The sequence below is a fragment of the Hypanus sabinus genome, chromosome 21, assembly GCF_030144855.1.
Source record: "Hypanus sabinus isolate sHypSab1 chromosome 21, sHypSab1.hap1, whole genome shotgun sequence".
In the NCBI taxonomy this organism is placed as follows: domain Eukaryota; kingdom Metazoa; phylum Chordata; class Chondrichthyes; order Myliobatiformes; family Dasyatidae; genus Hypanus; species Hypanus sabinus.
In genome coordinates this window covers 58,369,549-58,388,983 of record NC_082726.1, presented here as the reverse complement: position 1 = coordinate 58,388,983, position 19,435 = coordinate 58,369,549, and the positions used below count along the sequence as shown (strand labels likewise).

Below are 19,435 nucleotides of genomic sequence, written 5' to 3'. Positions count from 1 at the left end.
AGAACTGAATTAGGCCATTCAGCCTTGTTGAGTCTGCTCCACTATTCCATCATGCCCGATTTATTATCCCTCTCAAACTCGTTCGTCTGCCTTCTCCCAGTAACGTTTGATTCATTTACTAGAACCTATCAAAACTTGCTTTAAATGTACCCAATGACTTCCCTCCACAGCTGTCTTTGGCAGTGAATTACACAGATTCAGCATCCTCTGGCTAAGGAAATTCCTCCTTATCTCTGTTCTAGAGGGATGTATTCTGAGGCTGCGCCTTCTGATCTCCCCCCACTCAAAGGAAACATCCTCTTCCAATTCCATTCTATTTAGGCCTTTCAGAACAGAGCTAATCCATATTAATTGAAACTTATCCTAAATGCACTGATTGAAACATTTTAAAGTTTGAGAGTGTTTCCATTATCTGGACAAAAATTCCACCATTTTCTAATTTTATTCATGAAAAATTAATGGCCTGCTTAATGCTCTAGATGTAGGCTTCTCGTCAGCACCATGTGTGGTTCTATTTTCAGTTTCTCAAATCAAGTTAAAACTCTTCTTCCGCATTCAGCTTTGACTTTTGCGAAAAGTAATATTAGCTTCATGCTGTGAAAACGCAGCCAGCTCCTTCAGCATCATTTTTACATACCCAGTGTAGTGCTTTGTCCAGCAGGTGGGAAGCATATAATATAAATTAACAAAATATTTGAGATCATGGTTGTGCAAAAAAGAAAACTGCTAAATATTCTAAACTATAATGCAGTGCAAGCAGTCAAAAACAAATTTGCCATGTTGATATAAGTCTTTTTCCAGGGATTAGACACCAGCAGGGGATTAAAACTATTCCTGCATGTTACCACAAGGAACCTCAGCTGGTCATTCCATAATGAGGAATAGTGATTTAATTTTTTCAGACTACTGTTTTCACACACACAATCTGTATAGTACAATCATATTTCTTAAGTGTCATTTCCACCCACCAACTCCCCCGTCTCCTTCTGCCCCAAATGCCAACCACTGGCCTTTCATTTCAGGCTAACTATTTACATGAAATTTCCTTCTCTTTAGGAAATAACAAATTTCTGCACAGGTAAAGAACCTACCATGAAGCTCAAAGTTCATAACCCTAGCAGATTTCCCATTCCAACAATGCACTCTTGAGATTTATATCAGTAGTTACCAGATATGCTAATACTTCCATTAACTGTGCAAAGGAGAGATAGAAATAGTTCCTCCAATGCAGGTGATCTCTAGTTTCTGATGGGCATCGAAAAGATTGAAATCTCAAAGAAATAAGCTATTAGTCTTAAAGTCAGCACCAATCAACTTTTCTATTCCTATCCCCAGAAAGCAACCATTGATTAAGACGGTACTTGTTCTGTCAATTCCTTGGCTGCTTTGATTTCTTTAAGTGTTGACAATCATAAAGAAGAATGAGGTACTTGTTTTTGTTGCATTACCAGAGCAGAGAATTGTAAATGATGTTTGAAACGTTCTTAACCTCCTCTGTACTTCACTGGCTACAAATGCAGCTGCTGACAACCTCCCTCATGACTCTTAATCCTAATAGATGGGGAAGTACTTCTGGTGTTTGCTTTCCACCCCATCATATAGTATGCTAAATGTTTTAAAGTGGCTGTATTAATCAGACTAAGTGGTGTGCTGCTTAATTCCTGGAATATTGCATCAGTAGCAGCTTTTATATTGGCTTCATGCCGTGATAGCACAGCCAGCTCCTTCAGCACTGTTTCTAAACACCCAGTTGTAGTGCCTTAACATCATCATTAATTTATCCAGCATATTAATTATGCGATCATCAGAACTTTACATGACTGGTAGTTAGATATTAATGCTCCTGGAACCACACAAAACAAGTATAAAAACTATTAAGCTTTCACCACTCAATCTCTGCAATTTTCTTAGAAATCTTTATTTCTGACATTTTGCTTATGACCATTTTCTATGCATTACACGGCTTTTGAGAAGCCCCATGTTGTAAAATTCCTTCCCCAAAGCCCTGCTCATTCTTCCCACATCAACCTCATGGTCACCTGTAGCATTCTCTTCTCATGCCACTGGGAATCAAATCATTTCATTACTTTCCAGTGAAGCACTTCTGTACCTTAGTAATGGCTATATACCAGATGTTGACACAGAGCTTACTGTTGGATTCCAGGTGTTTATAGGCATAGAAAAGCCAGCAAGTTCAAGATATCTCAAGATTACTCTCAAGTGTAGAAGTCCTAGACTTCCATACAGATCTGCTTAGCTGTGATTTCCCCTATATCTCCACTGGGGAATTACTTCCTGAATTTTGTACCAAGCAAGACCTGCTGCAGAATTCTAGACCTATTGTCTTCAGTGGGCCTTGTGGAGCAATAAACTAGTGGGTAAAGGAAAGGCAAGTTATTTTATTTAAATTAGTTTGATTTAGTTTAATATGTTTAATTAGCCTCAAAGAGAGATATAGCACAGAAATAAACTTTGGTCCATTGAGTTGGCACCAGCCACCAATCACCCATTTTAAAGGAGGAATCATAGAATTGTACACGGAAGTAGCCCTTTCGGCCCACCTTGTATATGCTATCTATGTTAATAACATATTCCTTCATTAGGCCCATATCTATCTGCTTTCTATCTAAGAACCTGTTCAACTGTCTTTAAACCATTGTAATTGGGTATCCTTTAAATTTCTCCCCTCTCACCTTAGACCTGTGCCTTCTACTTCTAAATTCCCCTGCTCTGTCCTGTGAAAAAGCCACTGTCTACCCCATTTATTTCCCTCCATTTTATGAACCTCTATAATGGTCTTCCCTCAGCTTCCTGTGCTTCAGTGAGAATAAACGCAGCTTGCATAAACTCTTCTTGTAACTACAGTCCTCCATTCCAGACAAAATCCTGGTAAATCTCCTCCATAATCTCTCCAGTGCTACCACATTTTTCACTTTGTGTGGCCATCAGAACTATACACAATACACTATGAGTACACAGGAGACTGCAGATGCTGTAATATGGACCAAAGCAAACTACTAGAAGTACTCAGCAGATCAGACAGCACCTGTGGAGGCAAAGGGATGATCAAAATGCAGGTCTCAACCTGAATATCCTCTGCATCTGTAGATGCTGCCTGATCCATTTGTTTTTTTTTTGTTCCACAGTCCTTCAAGTATGGTTCAGCCAATGTTTTGTACAGTTGCAACATGAAGCCCTAACACTTGTATTCAATGTTTTGGCCTCTGAAGACAAACAAATGCCTTCTTTACCTTCCAATCCAATTGTAGCCCAATTTTCAGCAAGGTATAGACTTTTTACACTCAGGTCCCTCAATACATTAACACTCCTAAGATCCCTGCTACATACTCTACATGTCCAACCAGAATCTGGCTTTCCAAAGTGCATTACTTCAAGCTTCCATAGATTAACTTCCATCAGCCATGACTCCACTCAACTTTCCAGCTGATCTATGTCCTGCTGTATCTTTGGACAGCCTTCTTTACTATCTAGGACTCAACCAATTTTTGTACAATCTGTAAACTTACAAATAACACCACCTACAGATATACTCGCATCCAAGTCATGTTTCTGAATGGTGTTCACAAATATACAATGGTCTTGATCACACTGACACCCTAGGAGTGTGATGAGATTGGCCTCCCAATGGAAGACTGTATTAGGTATTGCACCGAGTCCTGATGAAGGGTCTCGGCCCAAAACATCAACTGCTTATTCCTCTCCATAGATGTTGCCTGACCTGAGTTCCTCCAGCATTTTGTGTGTGTTGCTCTGGATTTCCAGCATCTACAGAATTTAACACACGAGAAAATCTGCAGATCCTGGAAATCCACGCAACACAAACATGATGCTGGAGGAACTCAGCAGGTCAGGCAGTGTCTGTGGAACACAAACACAAGAAAATTTGCGCAGTATTACACATGATCAAGCAACCAAAGCACTTCTTAACAAAAGAAGGTCTACCTCATGGTTTCTTTCAGCAATAGTTTCATTCTCTGAAAACCCAGAATTCGGGAGCATTAAATTGTCATCCTTGCTCCTATTTAAGCCACATTTTGGTAACTAACAAATATATATCCATGCCTTCCATTCATCTATTCTATTCATCAAATTACTTGCATTTGGGGGTATTTTCCCGTCAAGCACAACCAGTCTCCTTATTGTGTATTACCAGCCTTTGCTGTCTTCCATCTCCAGTTTTGTAGTCCTGTAGTCTGCTTTCCATCTTCCTGCTAAGATAGTTTCAAACTTCCCTGACAGTACTAACAAACCTGGCAATGAGGATACTTTACCCTGCCTCTTTGAGATGCAGCTAGTCTGAGCTGTACACATTCCATCTTCATTCCCACAACCCCAGATATCTGAAGACTTCCCTCCTGCACCATTTCTCCAGCTTTCTTTATACCTTGGCTGCTAACAAACTAAATTTCCAGTAGATTTCCATTCTCTACACCAGTGCACTCTCCTTCATTCTCTTGCTCTCTTGTGAGTATGTGTGAAGCATTTTTCTAATGTTCCCACTGCCCTTTGAGATCTAATGGTCAGCTGTTAGCCTCAATCTGTTCCCAACAGAAGGGTAGTGTCTCTGTTTGCCTTCCAACCATGAAGGTTAACACTTATGTTCTAACCTTTAATAGAATTATTCTTACTATTTTTTGACCTACCAAAGGATTTTTTTCCCTTGATATTGTTTTTTAAAAATGAAATCCTTCAACTGGCTGCTATGTTGTGTGGGTGGGGGGTGGGGTGCGAATAACACCTGTTCAAGGCAACTGTCAAGGATACCTAAAGCATCCAAGAAATTTAGCAGTGAGCTAAACACCAGCTCAACTTGGGCATGAATGGTCTCAGTGCTAAGTCAGTCAGTATTGTGGCCTTATTAGACCTCATCATGTCAGAAAATGAGCTCATCACATTTTAATTTTTACCCTTTAGTTTTACTAAGGCAGTCTTTGGGAAACTCTTATCCCTCCAGTACCTTTAATAGAAATGTGAACAATAACCTAGGTACTATAGATGGGTGCTGTTTGAAATCTGTAACACGCTCAAACTCAGTCCTTTCTTTCCTTGATATCTTTTAGCAGGTCTGCTTGAATCTAAAATATTTAATACATAAAAAGCAAGTCAGAGCCAGTTAATTCATCACAACAGAAATTAAGGATCAAGAATATTTAAAGGTTGTATGCTAAACTGCCATACGTTATGCTGCTTAAACATGCTATAGGCCCTGTTCTCCTCTGACCTGCTAATGTTGACAGCAATGTTGCAGTCTGGTCCAGGAATTGAATATTATTTTGGGAGTGGGATTGGCTGGAATTTGCATAATGATGTCCTGTTGTTACGTTGCTGTCCCTTTGATAGTGGGATTAAATGGCCTGGTTGCACTTGTTAACCCATTCCAGACTCACTGTAGGAGTCTGTCTGAACTCTCTGAGGTTAAACTGTGAAAACAGGGTGAGGAGATTACATGGTTTATTATCCACATCTCTTGTCTAAAATCCCAGAAGCATGATGGAGCTCAGAAGAGTAATCCTACTTCTTTGCTTTAGAAGGATAAATCCTTATTACACAGGATCTACAATATGCTTACTCATTTACACACTGTTGTTGGCCCGCCAAAGCAAACAGCAAGAAATTCTTTATTACCGCACAGCATTTGAATCCACTGTACATAAATTGTAATAGTAATATTACTTTCAAAGTTTGTTACATGTAATAGGACTGAAGTTGATATCATTCATGATGAAACTGCACCTTGTTTAAATAGAATGAACGATGAAAACCTTTCTGTGAAATTTTATATAGATGCTATCGCAAACTTAAGTCTCTGCACCACAACTTTTTTTTTGATCCAAAGGACATGTTGATGATCTTGGCATTTGATAATGATTGTTTTCAGAAACCATCTTACAGAGGCAAGCTTCTCTGTCCCTTGAGTTGACCAGTAGAAAACATGTGGGTGACCTGATAATGAATGCTACCTGCAAGAAAAAAAATCCTCCATTTATTAGCCGGTGAACCTGAGATTGAGTTCCTTGCCTTGTCACAAAGTCTAGATGTCATCTTACCAAAATATCTTGCATGCATCATACAGTGGCATGCAAACGTTTGCATACCCCTGGTCAAAATTTCTGTTACTGTGAATAACTAAGCGAGTAAAAGATGACCTGATTTCCAAAAGGCATAAAGTTAAAGATGACACATTTCTTTAATATTTTAAGATTACTTTATTATTTCCATCTTTCACAGTTTCAAAATAACAATAAAGGAAAAGGGCCCAAAGCAAAAGTTCGGGCACCCTGCATGATCAGTACTTAGTAACATCCATTTTGGCAAGTATCACAGCTTGTAACTGCTTTCTGTAGCCAGCTAAGAGTCTTTCAATTCTTGTTTGGGGGATTTTTGCCCATTCTTCCTTGCAAAGGGCTTCTAGTTCTGTGGGATTCTTGGGCTGTCTTGCATGCACTGCTCTTTTGAGGCCTATCCACAGATTTTTGTTGACGTTTAGGTTGGGGAACTATGAGGGCCATGGCTAAACCTTCCGCTTGCGCCTCTTGAGGTAGTCCATTGTGGATTTTGATGTGTGTTTAGGATCAGTGTCCTGTTGTAAAAGCCATCCTCTTTTCATCTTCAGCTTTTTTTACAGACGGTGTGATGTTTGCTTCAAGAATTTGCTGGTATTTAATTGAATTCATTCTTCCCTCTACCACTGAAATATTCCCCATGCCACTGGCTGCAACACAAGCCCAAAGCATGTTCGATCCACCCCCATGCTTAACAGTTTGAGAGGTGTTCTTTTCATGAAATTCTGCACCCTTTTTTCTCCAAACATACCTTTGCTTATTGTGGCCAAAAAGTTCTATTTTAATGTCATCAGTTCACAGGACTTCTTTCCAAAATGCATCAGGCTTGTTTAGATGTTCCTTTGCAAACTTCTGATGCTGAATTTTGTGGTGAGGACACAGGAAAGGTTTTCTTCTGGTGACTCTTCCATGAAGGTCATATTTGTGCAGGTGTCGCTACACAGTAGAACAGTGCACCATCGCTCCAGAGTCTGCTAAATCTTCCTGAAGGTCTTTTACAGTCAAATGGGGGGTTTTGATTTGCTTTTCTAGCAATCCTATGAGCAGTTCTCTTGGAAATTTTTCTTGGTTTTCCAGACCTCAACTTGACCTCCACCATTCCTGTTAACTGCCATTTCTTAATTACATTACAAACTGTGGAAACGTCTACCTGAAAATGCTTTGCTACCTTTTTATAGCCTTCTCCTGCTTTGTGGACATCATTTAATTTAATTTTCAGAGTGCTGGGCTGTTGCTTAAAGGAGCCCATGGCTGCTGATTGTTGGGACAATGTTTGAGGAGTCAGGGTATTTATAAAGCTTTGAAATTTGCATCACCAGGCCTTTCCTAATGATGATTGTGAACAAGCCCTAGCCCTAACAAGCTAGTTAAGGTCTGAGACCTTGGTAAAAGTTATCTGAGAGCTCAAATGTCTTGGGGTGCCCAAACATTTGCATGGGACTCCTTTCCTTTTTCTCACTCTAAAATTGTACAAAACAAAAATAATACACTAATCTTGCTTTAAATGTTGAAAAGAATGTTTCATCTTTAACTTTATGACTTTTGGAGATCAGTTCATCTTCTACTCGCTTAACTATTCATAGTAACAGAAATTTTGACCAGGGGTGCCCAAACCTTTGCATGCCACTGTAAAATGTTCTTTGCTAATTACACTTCTGATCTGATCAGTTATATTAAACAATCAGTCTGATTGGAGAAAAGAATATTGAAGATGATGAATCCCTAAATAGTAATCTCTGTCCAATTTAATGTCACTCAACCTCGAAATCTATTTCAAATTACAGGCCATCCATGAGTAACAAACAGGTTGTGTTTTTACAAGCATTCATAGTCCATTTTTTTCCACAAGGCAGAAAATACACAATATGGTCGTCATTCTCCACTCCAATGAGTGGCATCATCAGCACATAAGGCCAATAAGAAAGAACTAAAAGTGGAAGAGATGGAGAGAGGGAGAAGAAATTAGTTCTGCCATTTTTAGTAATAAATGCACATATGTATTCCAAACTTTAGAATGTAATAATATGTGAGCTTGTTCATAACCCCAGGCAGTCCACGTTTACATTATATACTCATACAAGCAAGAAGAGAATAAGTTGAATTACAAAACATTCCACCTTTTTAGAGTATTTTAAGATACAGATTTTCAGTAAGTTAAAGTACAGTATAAGGCAAATTAATGTATTAAGCCAAATCCCTCACCATCACTGCCACAAGAAAGCAGCATAAATTATCAAAGACCCCACTATTCAGGCCATGCTCTCTTCTTGCTGCTACCATTAGTCAGGAAGTAAAGCAGCCTTAGATTTTACACAACCAGGTTTGGGAACAATTATTACCCTTCAACCATCAGGCACCTGAACCAATGTGGATAACTTTACACACCTCAACAATGAACTGATTCCACAACCAATGGACTCACTTTCAAGGACTCCACAGCTCATGTTATCAATATTATTTATTTACTTTTTTAGTTTTATTTTTGCACAAGTTGTCATTTTTCATTGATCCTATTGCAGTTCTTTGTTCTACTGTGAATGCCTTCAAGAAAATGAATCTCAGGGTAGTATTTGGTCACATATATGTACTTTGATAATAAATTTACTTTGAACTTTGAGGAACAAGAAATATCTATGATGAAATGTAGACCAAGATTATCAGGGAGAGAGAAAGTGAGTCAATTTTACAAATTTATTTATTTTGTGAACTGAGCGATACAATGCAGACTAGGCCACTCCAGTCCTTCAAGCCATGCTGCCCATGCAACCTTGGAACTTCAATTAACCCTAACCTAATCAGAGAACAATTTACAATGACCAATTAATATACTTTGTGTGTCTTTGAAATATGGAAGGAAACTGGAGCACCCAGGGGAAACTCGCACGTTCCACGGGGAGGACTTATATACACTCCTTACAAAATGGTGCTGGAATTGAGCTTTGAACTCCAGAATGCCTTGAGCTGTAACAGTGTTACACTAACCACTGCCTTGGTACCCAGATAGATGATGTAACATCTGAGCTGATCATCTGGTTACTGCCTGACCTGCAGTGTGCTTCAAGCTTTTAAAAAAAATTTCAATACAAGCAGGGAAGTTTGGTTACTCTGATATTGTAGAATTCAATAAACCAAAAGGGCTGCAGGTTCAATTGTTGAAATAGTGCGGTGTGAGAGATGTAAACTAAACAAAAGAAAGTAAGAGTGACTTCCTTGCTGAGTATACTATGCTCTAAGAGTTCTTTGCTCCATGGATTCACATTCCTATATTTCACTTTGTATTTTATTTAAATAAAATAAAGCTCCGGTTTAAGATGATGCTGATGAAATACAGCAATTACTTACTGGCAGCAAACAAAACAATGTGATGAGGCCAACCTCAGGTTGGAAGTGTAACACCTTATATTTCGTCTGAGTGGCTTCCAACCTGATACTATGAACATCAATTTCTCAAATTTCCATTAATTGTCCACTCTATCTTATCTTCTTACCTGCCCAACAGTTCCCTTTGGTGTTCCTCTCCGTTCCTTTTCTTCCATGGCCTTCTGTCGTCTCCTATCAGATTCCCCCCCCCCCCCCTTCTTCAACCCTTTATCTCTTTCACCAATCAACTTCCTAGCTCTTTACATCAATCCTCCTGGTTTCACCTATCACCATACACCTTGTACTTATTCCTCCTCTTCCCCCACCTGATGAAGGGTCTCAGCCTGAAACGTCGACTCTTCACTTTTTTCCATAGATACTACCTGGCTTGCTGAGTTTCTCCAGCATTTTGTGTGTGTATTGCTTAGATTTCCAGCAACTGCAGATTTTCTCATCTCTTCCAGAAAAATAACACTTTTTCTGGAAAACTGACACTGCACTCAATAGCCAGTAACTTCCCTTTTGAAGTTGAGCTTTTGAACTGCCTGTACGACCTGGCATTTTTGCAGCGTGGACTGAGTCTTGAAGGTGCGGGGGTGGTTGCGGCATTGTATGTACTGGCTGAATCTACGTGGCGAGGCCTGAGCCCAAGAATGACAAAAAACCCAATTTATGCCCATTGCTGGAGCAGATTTGAAGCAGCAGATCCGAGGCAAGGCAGTGGGTCTCGTGCCAGAGAGCGAGGAATGAGTCGATATTTGAACACTTTAAGCACCAGGTCAGAATAGAAAGGTCAGCTATGGGCCAAATCGAGCCCAGGCCCAAGAGTGTATTGAAGTGGTATGGTCTGGGTCTGAGACTGAGGAATGAGTCAAGGTTTGGTCAATTTAAGCACCAGGCCATATTAAAAAGGTCAAGCCTGAAGGCAATGGACAGGGCAGTTGTCAACTCACTGCTCGGCGAGGTTTACCAGTCACTGCACTGAACTGAAGCTGTAACCTGCCACTAATGGGCTCCTGGATCAGCTGTGACTGACTTTGTGACTGTGAATTCACTTTCCTGAACTTCAAATGGTATTTGCTTACTTTTTATTGTTTGCACATTGGGTGTTTGGTCTGTTTTAAAGGGTTCTATTGGATTTCTTTGTTTTGTAGCTGCTTGTAAGTAGATTAATCTCAAGGTTGTATGTACTATACATACTTCAATAATGTACTTTGCACTTTTTGAACTGTGTATATATTCAGTTCTGTAAGGGATTCCTGGTTGTAATATAACATTTGTGGAAAAGTATCTAAGCTAGAAGCCTTTAATGATCACAGTGTAATAAACTTTGCTGAATTTGGATATGCAAATGTCACTATTTCAAGTACAATAATATTGCTGATGAAAATAGAAGTGCTAATGGATCCCCATGGAATTCCTAAGTTCACATAGCTTTCGGTAAGATATGATTTCCTTGTGTAGCTCTGGGGCGGAACCCAATTAATTTGATTCAAGTTTGGAGGTGGACACGAGTGTCAAATTCAAACAACGGTGCTCCAGACTTACAGATCTCTCTTAATGGAGCAGCCCTGAGTGACCTGTGTCAGTACAGTGCTGTTGTCAACTACCAATGAACTCACTCACTTTCCTAATAGCCTTTGAAAGTTGGTGAGAGACATAAAACACTGATCAGCTATAAACTAGATAGTTCCCTCTGGACAGAACCAGCATTCACCAGTTTCAAACCATCTGGGCACATACTGGGGAAGTGGAAACAAACCCTTGTAAGTGATGGTGACAGCTGCACAGTAACCCTTGAAAAAAGATCAGATTTTATATGTAATCATGTGCATTTGTTATTTAAATCCTGCTATTATTATTATAAGAAATTATTATCATGGAGAATCCCATACACCCTATTCATGGACTGTTTGTCCCTCTCCCATCAGGGAAGAGGCTATGTAGCATCCACGCCAGCACCACCAGACTCAAAAACAGTTCGTTTCCCCAAGCAGTAAGACTAATCAACACTGCCACCCACTAACCCAGTCCACCAGGCCCCCCACCCCCCACACTACTACTTTATCATTTCCTGTCACTTATTTCTGGGTTCTAAAGGAAGTAACTGGCAAGATTGGGGAGGCATTAACGATGATCTCTCAAGAATCAATAGATTCTGGCGTTGTACCGGATGACTGGAAAATTGCAAATGTTACTCCACTATTTAAGAAGAGTGAGAGGCAGCAAAAAGGAAACTATAGACCTGTTAGCCTGACATCAGTGGTTGGGAAGTTGTTGGAATCAGTTGTTAGGGATGTGATTACAGAATACATGACAAGATAGGCCAAAGCCAGCATGGTTTCCTGAAAGGAAAATCCTGCCTGACAAACCTACTGCAATTCTTTGTGGAAATTACAAGCAGGGTAAACAAAGGAGGTGCATAAGACGTGGTGTACTTGGATTTTCAGAAGGCCTTTGACAAGGTGCAGCACATGAAGCTACTTAGCAAGATAAGAGCCCATGGAATTACAGGGAAGTTACTAGCATGGGTGGAGCATTGGCTAGTTAGCAAAAAACAGTGAGTGGGAATAAAAGGATCCTATTTTGGCTGGCTGCAGGTTACCAGTGGAGTTACACAGGGGTCAGTGTTAGGACCACTGCTTTTTATGATGTACGTCAATGATTTGGACTATTAATGGATTTGTGGCTGACTTTGCCAATGATACAAAGATAGGTAGAGGAGCAGGTAGTGTTGAGGAAACAGAGAGCCTGCAGAGAGGCTTAGATAGTTCAGGGGAATGAGCAAAGAAGTGGCAAATGAAATACAATGTTGGAAAGTGTATGCTGATGCACCTTGGTGGAAGAAATAAATGGGCAGACTATTATTTAGATGGGGAGAGAGTTCAAAATGCAGAGATGCGAAGAGACTTGGGAAACCTTGTGCAAGGTACCCTAAAGGTTACCCTCCAGGTTGAGTCATTTGTGAAGAAGGCAAGTGCAATGTTGGCATTCATTTCTAGAGGTATAGAATACAAGAGCAAGGATGTGATGTTGAGGCTCTATAAGGTACTTGTGAGACCACACTTGGAGTATTGTGTGCAGTTTTGGGCTCTTTATTTTAGAAAGGATATACTGACATTGAAGAGGGTTTAGAGAAGATTCATGAGAATGATTCCAGGAATGAAAGGGTTACTGTATGAGGAACGTTGGGTAGCTCTTGGGCTGTATTCCCTGGAGTTCAGGAGAATGAGGGGGGTCTCATAGAAACATTCCAGATGTTAAAAAGGCCTGAATAGATGTGGCAAAGTTATTTCCGATGGTAGGGGATTTTAGGACAAGAGGGCACGACTTCAGGATTGAAGGATGTCCATTTAGAACTGAGATGCAGTGAAGTTACTTTAGTCAGAGGGTGGTAAATCTCCCTCGAGTGGCTGTGGAGGCCAAGTCATTGGGCACATTTAATGCAGAGATAGATAGGTTCTTCATTAGCCAGGACATCAAAGGGTATGGGGTGAAGCCAGGGGACTGGGAATGACTGGAAGAATTGTTTCAGCTATGATTGAATGGTGGAGCCGACTCAATGGGCCGAATGGCCTGCTTCTGCTCCTGTATCTTATGGTCTTATTTTACGTACAGACTCTCCTGCAATAAGCATCACTTGATGTTCCTGTGATCAATCTATGTGTATAAGATATCTTATGTTTTTATATTTTATTGTCTTCTTTTTCTTTTTTGAACTGCATTAGATCCAGAAGAACAATTATTTCATTCTCCTTTACAGTTGTGTATTGGAAATGACATTAAATAATCTTGAATCTTTATCAACGGAAAGCTTAACTGGAGTAAAAGCAGAGAAAAAGAGAGAAAGTAAAATGTTCAACTGTATTAGCAATTTGGTTTTGATTTTAGCAGTTCATGTTCTGACCATACACTTGCACAGTCTACGAACTTAATTTCAATGAAAAAAATTTTTGATTTTAAGACCATAAGTCATAGAACCATTCAACCCATCAAGTCTGGTCTGCCATTCCATCATGGTTGACTTACTATTCCTCTCAACCCTATTCTCCTGCCTTTTCCGTTCTAACTTTCAACGCCCTGATTAATCAAGAACCTATCAACCTGTGCCTTAAATATACCCAATAACATGTCCTGCGCAGCTGTCTGTGGCAATGAATTCCACAGATTCATCCCCTCTCTGACTAAAGAAGTTTTTCCTCATTTCTGTTCCAAATGGACGTCCCTCAATTCTGAGGCTGTGTCTTTGGTGTTAGAATCCCCCACTATAGGAAACATCCCTCCACATCCACTCTGTCTGGGCCTTTCAGTATTAGATAAGTTTCAATGAGAATTCACCTACCCATTCTTCTAAACTCCAGTGAATACAGACCCACAGTCATCAAGTGTTCCTCATATGTTAACTCTTTCATTCCTGGGATCATTCTCGTCAACCTCCTCTGGACCCTCTCCAATACCAGCGTATCTTTTCTTAGATAAGGGGCGCAAAACTACTCAAAATATTCTGTGCAGGTTGACCAATGCTTTGTGAAGCCTCAACATTACAGTACCTCCTTGCTTTTGTATTCTAGTCCTCTTGAAAGGCATACTAACATTGCAGTTGCCTTCTTTACCACTGGCTCAACCTGCAAGTTAACTTTTAGGGAATCTTATACATGGACTCCCAAGTTCCTTTGCACTTCTGATTTTTGAATTTTTTCTGCATGTAGAAAATAGTCCACATCTTTATTCCTTTTGCCAAAGTGCATGACCATGCACTTCCCTACGTTATATTCCATCTGCCATTTCTTTGCCCATTCCCTCAATCTGTCCAAGTCTTTAGTCCAAGCTAAGGCAGACACCCTGATTCCTCAACACTGTACACAAACAGCCATAAAGCCATCAATTCCTTTGACCAAATCATTGACGTATAATGTGAAAAGAAGCGGACCCAACACGGACGTCTGTGGCACACCACTAGTAATCAGCAGCCAACCAAAAAAAGCCCCATTTATTCCCACTCTTTACCTCCTGCCAGTCAGCCAATCATCCATCTATGCTAGTACCCTTCCTGTAATATCATTTGCTCTTATCTTGTTAAGCAGTCTCATGTGCTGCAGCTTGTCAAAGACCTTCAAAATCCAAATAATCAACATCCACCAACTCTGCGTTGTTTATCTTGACTGTTATTTCCTCAAGAATTCCAACAGATTTGTCAGGAAGATTTCCCCTTTAGAAAACCATGTTGGCTTTGGCCTATTTTATCATGTGCCTCCCAAGTATCCTGAAAGCACATTGTTAATAATAAGCTCCATCTTTCCAACCACTGAAATCAGGCTGACTGCCCTAGAATATCCTTTGTTCTGCCTCCTTTCCTTCTTAAAGAGTCAAATGATATTTGCAATTTTCCACACCTGAGGAACCATTCCAGGATAAAGTGATTCATGAAAGGTCATTACTAATGCCTCCACAATCTCTTCAGCTACCTCCTTCAGAAACTTGGGATGTAGTCCATCTTGTCCAGGTGTCTTTCGATCTTCACACCTTTCAGCTTCCTAAGCACCTTCTCCTTAGTAATAGCAGAAAAACTTACTTCTGTCCCATGACACTCTCATTTCTGATAGCATCTTCTACAGTGAAGACTGATCCAAGATACTTCAGTTCATCAGCCATTTCTTTGTCCCCTAATACCACCTGTCCAGCATCATTTTCCAGTGATCTGTTATCCTCTCTCATCGCTCTTTTTTCTATATACAGTATTTCCAAAAAAGCTTTTTGCATCCTCTTTTATGTTATTGGCTACCTTTATTGCATCTTTTCCTTCTTTATCACTTTTTTAGTTGCCTTTTGTTGGTTTTTATAAGCTTGCCAATTCTCTACCTTCCTACTAATTTTCCTATTTTACATGCCCTCTCTTTTGCTTTTATGCTATCTTTGATTTCTCTTGTCAGCCTCACTTGCCTCATCTTCCCTTTTAGAATACAACTTTGTCTTTGGGATGGATCTTTCCTGTATCTTCCAAACCTCCCCCAGAAGCACCAACCATTACTGTTCTGCCATTGTCCCTGTTAGTGTCTCCTTCCAATCAACTTTGGCCAGCTCTTCTTTCATGCCTCATATTCTTTTACTCCACTGTAATACAGCCAATTTTAGCTTCTCCTTCTCAGACTGCAGAGTGAATTCTATCATATTATGATCATTGTCTGCTAAGGGTTTCTTTACCTTAAGCTTCCTAATCAAATCTTGTAATTAAATAACACCCATTCCAGATTGTCACTCCCCTAGTGGGCTCAACCACAAGCTGCTCTAAAAAGCCATCTCATAGGCATTTTACAAATTCCCTCTCTTGGGAGCCAGCACCAACCTGATTTTCCCCATCTACTTACATTTTGAAATCCCTCATGACCACTGTAACATTGCCCTTTCTACGTGCCTTTTCTATCTCCAGTTGTAATTTGGAGCCCACATTCTGGCTACAGTTCAGAGACCTGTATATAACTCCCATCATGGTCTTTTTACCCTTGCAGTTTCTTAACTCCACCCACATGGATTTTATTTCTTCTGATCCTATGTTACCTTTTTTTTAAGGATTTTTATATAATTTTTATACAAACAAAGCCATCCCAGCCCCTCAGCCTACCTGCTTAGATGTTAAAATCCCAACTATGATCTTCTTTCAGCCACGAGTCAGATGTCCACAACATCATACTTGCCAATTTCTAACTACACTATAAGATCATCTACCTTATTTTAAATCCTACATGCATTCAAATACAACACCTTCAGTCCTGTATTCATAACCCTTTTTGATTTTGGCTTCCTGTTACACTTTAACTCAAACCAGTGACTGCCTCAGTTTCACTACACACTGCATCTACCTGTATAACAATTGCCCCATCCTCAGTCCTATATACCCATCACCCTGCCAAATTAGTTTAAACCCTCCCCCACAGGTCTAGCAAGCCTGCCTGCAAGGATATTGATCCCCGTTGGGTTCACATGTAACCCGCCCTCTTTGTACAGGTCATACCTTCCCCTGTATTTGCACATCTGCTGCTGTAAATGTCCTTAATGGAGAGAAGTTCATATCCACAGATGTGCTGGGCTGTCCGTACCACTCTCTGCAGTGCCCAGCAGACAAGGTTGGTGCAGTTTCCATACAGGCGGAAATACAGCCAGTCAGGATATTGTCAATTGTGCCCCAGTAGAAGGTCTTGAGGATTTGCAGGCTCATGCTCATGCATATATTTGTTCTGTTGAGTTGGATTTGGAGTAAATAATTTTCCAGACAATTTGACAAATTAAACTTTCCTGTCGTTATTTTACCAGTTTTTTTTTTACATCTTCAGGACAGAGGGGATTGATGTCTGCTTAAGCATATTGTACATTAGCAAAAAGCATTTCAGTAGTATCCCCTATCCACCCATCTTCCCTCTCGCCTGGTCTCACCTATCACCTGCCAGCTTGTACTCCTTCCCCTCCCCCCACTTTCTTATTCTAGTTTCTGCCCCCTTCCTTTCCTTTTGATGAAGTATCTCAGCCCAAAACATTGACTGTTTATTCTTCTCTATAGATGCTGCCTGACCTGCTGAGCGGTATCACATCAAGTTTCAAAAAATACAGCACTTAACAGAATAATTGTAAGCACATGAGCATGGTGGAGATGTGGCATACAGCAAAATTACACAAGCTGCTGAACTAGTTACTTCAATATATTTGGTTGAACTGGGAATACTTATCAGGATAGTTGAAAAGTCCTTTGGTCTTTTAATACTATGGAATTATCTTCATTACAATGGACAACAGTTTCTCCAATGCACCAATATATTCTTAGTATTTCACAAACAATGAAACTGAGGAATGAGAACCATCAGAAGCAAAAATCTCACCAACTGAACCAGAATTGAATTGAATTGACTTTATTTCTTACATCCTTCATATAGACAAGGAGTAAAAATCTTTACATTACATCTCCATCTAAATGTGCATTTTATAATAAATAGTATATACAACAGGACAGTCAATATAACATTGAAATAACAATTGTATCAGCATGAATTAATCAGTCTGATGGCCTGGTGGAAGAAGCTGTCCCAGAGCCTGTTGGTCCTGGCTTTGATGTTGCAGTACTGTTTCCCAGATGGTAAAAGCTGGAACAGTTTGTGGTTGAGATGACTTGGGTCCCCAATGATCCTTCAGGCTCTTTTTACACACCTGTCTTTGTTAATATCCTGAACAGTGAGAAATTCACATCTACAGATGCGTTAGACTGTCCGCATCACTCTCTGCAGAGTCCTGCGATTGAGGGAAATACAGTTTCCATACCAGGCAGTGATGCAGCCAGTCAGGATGCTCACAGTTGTACCCCTGTAGAAAGTTCTTGGGATTTGGGGGCCCGTACCAAACTTCTTCAACAGTCTGAGGTGAAAGAGGCGCTGTTGTTCCTTTTTTCAACTCACAGACCACATGAGATCCTTGGTGATGTGTATGCCGAGGAACTTACAGCTGTTCACCCTGTCGACCCCAGATCCATTGATGTCAATAGGAGTTAGCCTGTCTCCATTCCTCCTGTAGTCCGCAACCAGCTCCTTTGTTTTTGCGACACAATTAACATAATGAAAAAGAGGACAGCAAATTTACTAGGAAGCTTAAATGTGTACATGATTTGAGAAACTCCATTGTGTCACAGTTTCAGGGAGCCTCTTTATTTCTTCTAATATATTAATGAAAACTTCTTAAATATTCTGCTTAATTTGCTGTGACAGTATTGAGAATTGGGACTCATTCGTGAGAAGAGAGCCTTCTCAAAATGAGGAATACTTCGAGCTTGTCATTTAGAGCTTGTATGCAAATTGTGACAGTTGACAGCTGTTGTGACTGTAATAAGATTAAAGTAAAGAAATTAGTTGTACTAATTTTAATCTGCCATTTAACACTGGTAACCACCTGGGGCTAGCTTTATCCTGTTCATGCAGCCTATCCATGTTAGCTTTAAGCCGGCTATGCAATAAAGAATAGAGCTAATAGAAGCAAACAGAAACTAGACTCATTCAAGTGTTCTGTTTTGTTAATTGAATTACAGCATGTCTTGTTTCTCCTTCAGTTTTATAAAATCACTTCAGTTGTATCTCCTGTTCCTCTGACAGTCCCAAGCTTTTTGTTGGGTCAATGAACACACTGTTGGGTTAACTGTCTTGGAAAATTATTCACAAGATATAGGTGGTACTTCAGGACTCTGTTGATATCTGCCCTACAAGGGTAACAATGAGCCTTCGACTAAGTCACTGTTACTAACATGAAGCATTTATGATCAAGTCATTCACAAGAGCTGAACTGGATATCAATTCTATGATATTGAACTCTGTCGTGGTTCTTTCAGTGCATCACATAGGTCAACCTTTCATTGGTCTGGGCTTCGTTGTTCTGCCAATCCTAGCATGCCAAATCTCAACAGGAGATAATTGGTGTAAAATACGCCTCAACATGCAGTACATATAAAATTTATAACTGGATTTTAATGGAAGCACAATATGCCTTAAGCATATTGATCATCCAAATACAGGTCAAGAAATGATAATGTTAAAAGAAATTGGTAATATTTGCAGATTATTGAGACATGAACTAGGAGTCTGGTGTGATAGAAAGTGAATTTGTATCTATAAATTTAATGATTAAAATTTGTAAACAATTTGGGACACACCACTTTAGAGTGGTGCAGGGCTCAGTCCTTTCTGGTTACACATTTGAATGAGTCATGTATCTCTGCAGAGACATAGTTTGAAATCGACTTGCTTGATGCAGATCTGACACATTTAGGGTCTTATTAACACAGATTCCTCTTGTGTAAAGTCAACTCTGCAACCCAATGTGAAATGCATGCTAATATTAATACTGTCATTATGCAGAAGTACATATATTCAATATCTAAACTTTGGATGCGGAAATGTCATTTTATATAGTAGGAAAGTGGAGACGTAATTAAGTAACTTTACTGTAGAGGAGCAAGGCCATGG

At 39.9% G+C, this 19,435-nt stretch overlaps 1 protein-coding gene across 2 annotated transcripts in view; it reads left to right on the top strand.

The window, feature by feature from the left end:
- scaper (S-phase cyclin A-associated protein in the ER) overlaps positions 1 to 19,435 on the top strand; it is a 325,667-nt gene that overhangs the window by 221,922 nt on the left and 84,310 nt on the right. The gene's annotated exons all lie outside the window — the stretch shown is intronic.